Below are 7,146 nucleotides of genomic sequence, written 5' to 3'. Positions count from 1 at the left end.
AGAAGTAGTCAAAAAGGGAAAAAAAAAAAAAAGGCACATGTAGTAAGAAAAAACAATGCCACCATGTAAATACAGAGCCTGCCCATTGTTTGACCAATATGTACAATATATGCAATTTGACCAATATATACAATTTCGGCCATCCCATAGCAGAAAGCATAAGAGGGAAAAGGCTACCATGGATGGTCAGGGGTTTGGAACCTCTCTGTATGAGAAGAGAATAGATAAACTAAGATTTTTCAGCTTGGAAAAGAGTCCCCAAAGAAAGCATGATTTACAATGTTTTGGAAAACTGTTTTATAAGGAATAAATACCTACAACAGTACATATTACTCTGAATCATGAATAGTATAAAGAGGTTGAATAGGAAATTACTATGGCAGTTTATAGATATTAATTATTACAATTAGCAATAACAATTAACAATATGTATATATCCAATAGTTATATATATAACAATAAAACAATACACTATAACAATTAATTATAGGTGCTTATTACAATGATTATTACTACCGTGTCATTAAATTGTGGGACAGTGCCACATAAGCTGTGAAAGCTGAAAATAAAAGTGATTTCCTATAAGGACTGGAAAAATTCACAGGAGAGAGGCCCATCTATGGCTAGTAAGCATGGTGCTTTTTGTCCAGGATGGGCTCAAAAAATTCTCTATTTGTTTGACATAAGATGGGAGAGAAAACCTGGGAAAATTTTGTCTTCCTTAGATTTTTAAACTTTTTCTCTTTGTATCCAATATTGCTCACCATTAGTGACAAAGTGCTGGTCTAGGTGGATCTTCAGTTTAACTCAGGACAGCAGTACTTGTATTCTGGAGTCTTTAAAGTTCTGTAGGATATTAAAGCAGCCTTGTATTATTAAATTTATAGATCTATATGAAGAAACAAGAGTAACCTAAGAAACTTAAGAAAATCCTAGATTGACACTTAATCTTAGGTGTTAGAGTTAAGAAAATTTCAAGATTATTTTGTGCAGATTCAGAGGATTTATACGCAGCAGTAATGAAAAGGACTTACACACAACCAGTGTTAAAGAGTTCCCACCACCTGTAACAGACCAAAGATATTTTTATTGCTTCTGAAAATACGTAATTTCATTTATGATCTTCTAAAAATTTTTTCTAATAGGAAGAAAAAGTCTAAATCAATGTATCTGTCATCTAGCGGGTTATACATGTAATTTCTTTTTGAAAACCAACAAATTATATTACTTGATACATTTTTACTTATGTTCCCTCACTTTTTTATTTCCCTCACTTTTTTGAGTTCCCTCACTGTTGATTTCAGAATGTCACCCTTTCCAGGGGCAGGTCTAAGGTTTAGAGGGCATTAGATAGTCTCACTGATTATTTTACCTACTCAGGAATGACCCTCAGGAGCTTAAGCTCTAACACAAGTCAGGGGGTACATTGGACAGGCAGTACTATAATTTCCACAGGGTTCTCCTTACTTGTGCAGAGTGCTACCGAAGTAACCAGGTCTTGGCTACATGGGAATGATGGAAATTAAATAGTGACACTGTCTTTACGATGTCCATGTCAGACAAAATTTTTGGGTTTGACTTGTAATAATAGAATAAAAGTTGTTTAATCGAATGTCAGTCTTTCATGGTTTTAATTCTGAAATCTTCTTCATCAGGATGACACAATACTTTTGTTCCTTTGAAGCCAAGGAGCATTTTGTCACTGGTGTCTGTGGAACCAGGGTTTCACCTCTGATATCCAGGAAAGAAATAATTCTCTTCTTTAGAGAGAAATATTTTCACACAGACAGGAGATATGATGACTAAGTCTGAAATGTTTACTTATGCATTCTGCTATATGAGAAGCATCTCAGTAATCAGTTAAAATTATTATTTTTGAGTCATATTTACAGTTGAAGTCCTTTCTTAGAGTCCCTGACAGTTCCTGTCAATAATGTTGAAATGTAATATTTACAGACCCTTTCCTTTTAGAGGATGTAGGAACAGAAATGTAAAATTATATTAACTCAAGCAACAAAAATAGGTTTTAATTGGTTATATAACATTACTCTTTTTTTCCTGAGAAATTTAGACACGGATATTTCTAAGGAACTTACTCTAAACAATCATCTTTCTTAAATAGATTTTATTTCTTTATATTGGAGTGATCATTTTGCAGTGATTTCTGTTATATTGTCTCTGTTCCTCTTTCTTACCCACCTAGCTATGTTGTGACCTTCCCCACAGAGAATACCTGCATTTCCTTGACTAGTGAAGCCCTAATTCCTGTACCTAACTCTGTCTACCATGAAGTGATTGAAACCCTGGCCTCATTGCTTCCTGCTGCCAGCTGCACAGCAGGTTCTGGTGTTCAGTGCGCCTGGAGGTGGGGCTCTCCTTCTTGTATTTTATCCAAACAGCTGCGTATTTCCAGAGGCATCTTCTCTGCTGCTTGGGAATCTCATACAGAATTGCTGTTTCTGAGCCTAGCTCTTCCTCTGAATTGTCACTTTGAAATGATTTAAAAGCCTTATTCTAAAATTTAATATAAAAAGGGGTGGAAGGTCCTATTTTAATGTAGAATCCTGAGAATTAGTTGTCTCTGCTCTCACGGGACACTGCTACAAACTTTGGGTATATTTCTTAAAAGAACATTGTAATTCTGAAAATCAATTTTGCATATAAAATTGGTAGTTATTATTATTACAATCTCCTTCTCTCCCCCCAGTATTATACCTGAATAAAAACTAAAGAAAAACAATACATTTATATGGGTTTTTTCATGTTATTTGGCTTTTGGCTGGGTCCCAGATGCCTAGCTTCTGCTGATTTAAATGGAAACTCTGCATTGCACTTCTTTTCTCATTTTCCCTCTAGCCCAGCCCCAGCCAAACCTTCAAGCGCTCCTGGAAAGCAAACTGCAACAGGAAACAGAAAGAGAGGGAAAACAACTACTTCTAGGAGACATCAATGAAAAACATGACAGATTATGGTGGGGACCAGAGGGGCATCCTTGGCAGAGCAATCCTGACAGCATCCACTACCCCCAGGGGTGTCTGTGGAGCTGGTGAGTGCCACTGCATGGCACCCTGCCTGGAGGCCTGGGAGGACAAGGGGGGTTTTCCAACCAATGTTCCCAGCATGCTCCAGCATGAGATTCAAAAATAAGCTGTCTCACCAGGTTTGCTTACCTTCTCGAGAGCGAAAGATGGCCTCTTACCTTGTGTTTCATTGCACAATGTCTAAATACCTTTGCAGTCAGTCTGCTTGCTCCTTAGTGCTTTTGACATTTTTGGTGAAAACCTCACGCCATTTAGCTCAGCTTGAGTTTTGAAAACTGTATCAAACTTTACGTATGGTACATCTGTAGAGTTAGAAGTCCAACTGCTTACAGACTTCACAGACACATTCATAGTACTTTTGAAGTACTTGCCTTTGGATAAGCAGAAATGCAAAGATTTGCACAGGGTTTTCACCCTGTTTCCGATCACCAGATTCCTCCCCAGTGTCTTTGAGAATGCCCAGCTCTAACTCCTTATGGTAGATGTCTTATGTAATGCAAATTACCACAGTCCTCCCAGTTTTAAATGAAGATATTGGGTGTGATACATTCTCCATCAATCATGCTTACGCCAGCTGGTTTGATAAAATCTGCTACTTACAGTTTTCCTTCCCGGAGCATGTGATCAGAGATAAACAGTGGCCAGATGGTCGTCTTAAAATCCGGCTATTCTGCTCTATTAATTGCCAGATAAAAGGTATAATACATGAAAACAAAGGCTTAAAACTCCAGAAGGGACTACAGCATGACTTTCTACCTAAGACTGTAAAGCAGAACTTTCTCAATGCTAACAGACAGCAAAACAATCATCGAGCTCAATCACTTGGTTATATACATATAAAATACTATTTTACCTCGTTTTAAAGGAAGCTGTATGGTTTTTGTCCAGAATTTGTCACTGCCCAACTTGATATTTCACAGGCTATACTAACTTTGTCACAATAAATTCTAATTTTGCAAATTACACTTATAATAATTTAGGTGCTTTCTAAGAATTTGCATCCATGCTTATACCCAGATAACTATGCTCCTGAGCCGTAACTAGTGTTAGAATTTCCATCTGCAGCTGGTCAGGTTTTTGGACTGTGAATGCAAGTGCAGGACTAATTACAGCAGCTCTAATTACTGCTACTGTTGATACGACTTTACATTGGCGTGAGAACTAACTGGTTCACTCAGAGCAAGCAAGGATACAAAGAGCAGACAGCAAATTTATCCTGTGATACCTGATTGTATTTCTGCATGCTCATCAGCAGGCTTCTCACAGAAAAAATTCTTGGTGTCTCAGAATTATGAGGAGCTGCTGCCCCTAGACTCCATCTGGACCTGCCCGGTAGGTTCTTAGGACTCTAGACATCTTTGGGACATCAGAAGCATTTTACAATGACCTGACATTTTGAAATCCTGAGAGTTGTTTTAAAATTCCACGACAAGAAATGGATTCCAAATCTGTGTTATCTTAAGATCATTATTATCTTGTTGAAATTATGTACTTTTCTGTAGTATAATTTCAGAGATCTCTAATTGCAATCTATTTTTTACATTAACGGTTGACTAACCAATTGCATGTTCCTTCATAAGCACCAAGGTTAGTCATTTCTTCTGACAAGCTCCCACTAAAACCATCCTTCTCAAAACCTTCATTGCAAACAGAAGGAAATCTTGTAATACCACAAGCTTTCCATTCTCTCTCTATATTGTACTTAAATCAGAAAATAGTCTAATCATGTTTCTGGCTATCAGTAGATTAATTCAGACAAAATACCTTTGATAGAGTTCTGAATAGTTTTCATAGGACCCTTATTCTGTGTTAACCCTACACTACAAACAACAGAAATTATCCTTTAGGTTAACTACATTATATCTAAACTAGAAACAACACTCAGAATTTAATTCTGGAAAAATGCAGAATCTCATTATGTTAGTTTCTAATTGTTCAAATAACAAAGGTACACTCTCTGACTTCATTAAAAACTTACCTTTTAAGAGAAAATGAGCAAGACTTGCAATCAGGGAGGTGGAAATTGCAAGTTCTGCTTCATGTGCTAATCCAAACTTATACTTCCATAACTCAGTTGAACTCCATGGAGTTACAGTGACTCAGAAAAGGAATAACGTAATGACAAATTGGGTCCAGCATAGTTTAAAACAGGTTTCACCTTGTCTTATTTGAAACTGCGCTACTGAAATTTGATTGAGGTAGGTCCCACAAAAGGCCAGAAGGAATCTCAGTGCCACAACCTGAGAACTCTAGGAATAGAATTTGCTGAAAATAAGCAATGCAGAAATGCAAGGTTATACATGGAGGAACTTAAATTATCTACATTACATGAATTTACATTATGCATGAGAACCTCCAAGATGGAAATGGGAGAGGGGAGATAAATTTGTCATGACTAATAATCAATAGTACAGTGTGCCCACATGGAAAGGCAAAGTCATATTAGAAAGGTATTATGTGAAATATTTTTGGTAGGAAGGTATTCATGACTTTTATATAAGATACTTTCAAATTTTTCTTTTCAGTACTCCACCACAATTCTGGTCACTCATGTTCAAGAACAATGAGTGCAAGTAGACGGGGAAGCAACCAGTATGATCAGAAGTTTGGACAGCCTGTTTTACAGAGAAGACTAAAAGAATGCTTGGCTTCCTCACTCTCTTAGAAGAAAGGCCGAGAGGAGATACTTTTGCTCTATATAAACACATCACAAGGTTAAATATTAGAGATAGACGAGCTGTTTAAGCTAACAGGCAAAGGTCACAAAAAAAAAGGAATGGCCATGGAATAAATTCAGAACAAGAGTTATTAAAGGTTCTTACCTGTCAGATGAGAGTGTTTCTGGAGCAGTCTTCCAGTAGCAACAGATAAACAGAAACAAAAAATTCTTATGAGGTTTAAAATAATCAAGTTGTATAAGTTACTATGGATGATGGTTGTTTGCATGGACAGAACATTAGACCCGCTAGACATGGAAGATTCAAGCATGTGTTACGACACTCCCTGAGCTGGGACATGGACAATAACCATCCCTCCTGAGACATTAACAGTACATTCCCACCTACCAAGAGAACTCCATAGCTATCAGACTTTGTGTGACAGTGAGAGAGCAGGACAAAGGAATGATCCTTTGGTCTGGTTTTTGCAAGCTGTTCCACCCTGCTTGAAACAACTCTGTAGCTATGGAGTCATGCAGTTCACCCAGGAGAAGCAAACCTTGGATCACAGGTTTGAGCATCTGGACAACACTCGTAGTCATATGGTTTAGTTTTAGGTAGTCCTGCAAGGAGCAGGGAGTTGGACTTAATAATCCTTATGGGTCCCTTCCAACTTGAGAAAATCCATCATTCTATGTTTCTAATGTGAATAATTTCTACACAAAACAAGAATCTCCCAACTATTTCTCTGTTCAGCACTTCTAATAAGAGGCAGACATATTGCTGTCCAGGAAGATTTCCTAGTGGATATTTAAATGCCTGCAGGATTAGACAAAGCCAAGTAGCAGTTTGGGGTATCTACCTTCGAACTTGTTTTTTCTCTTTGCCTATCCCATATCCCTCAGGACTGTGAATTCCACCAGTGCATGATCACTGCACCCCAGGCTGCCTCCAATCTTGATGTCACCAATTAGCTCACTTGCATAGGTGACCATCAGGTCCCATATCGCATCCTCTCTGGTAGGGCTGCCTATTATGGAGTTTCCTGGATTGCCTATGGATTGCTGTGCTACTTTTCTAGCAGATGATGGGATGGTTAAAGTCCCCCAGCAGGACAAGTGCCTGAAAGCGCAATGCTTCCTTGTAGCTGGATTACGAAGGCTTCATCAATTGGCTCCCCTTGATCAGGCAGCCTGTAGTAAACACCAACCATAAGGTTCCCTTTGTTGCCTTGGTCTCTAATTCTTACCCATAAGCTTTCAACCTGCTCGTAGATATTCTTCAGAGACAGCTCTTCACAAGCTATCCATTTATTGACATAGAGGACAACCCCTCTGCCCCTCCTTTGTCACCTGTCCCTTCTGAACAGCCTGTAGCCATCGACAGCTGCACTGCAGTCATGAGATTCATCCCACCAAGCTTCAGTAATGGCAACTAAGTCATAGCTT

The sequence above is a fragment of the Egretta garzetta genome, unplaced genomic scaffold (assembly GCF_000687185.1).
Source record: "Egretta garzetta isolate BGI_Z169 unplaced genomic scaffold, ASM68718v1 scaffold843, whole genome shotgun sequence".
Taxonomy (NCBI): domain Eukaryota; kingdom Metazoa; phylum Chordata; class Aves; order Pelecaniformes; family Ardeidae; genus Egretta; species Egretta garzetta.
This window is presented reverse-complemented; position numbering follows the sequence as displayed.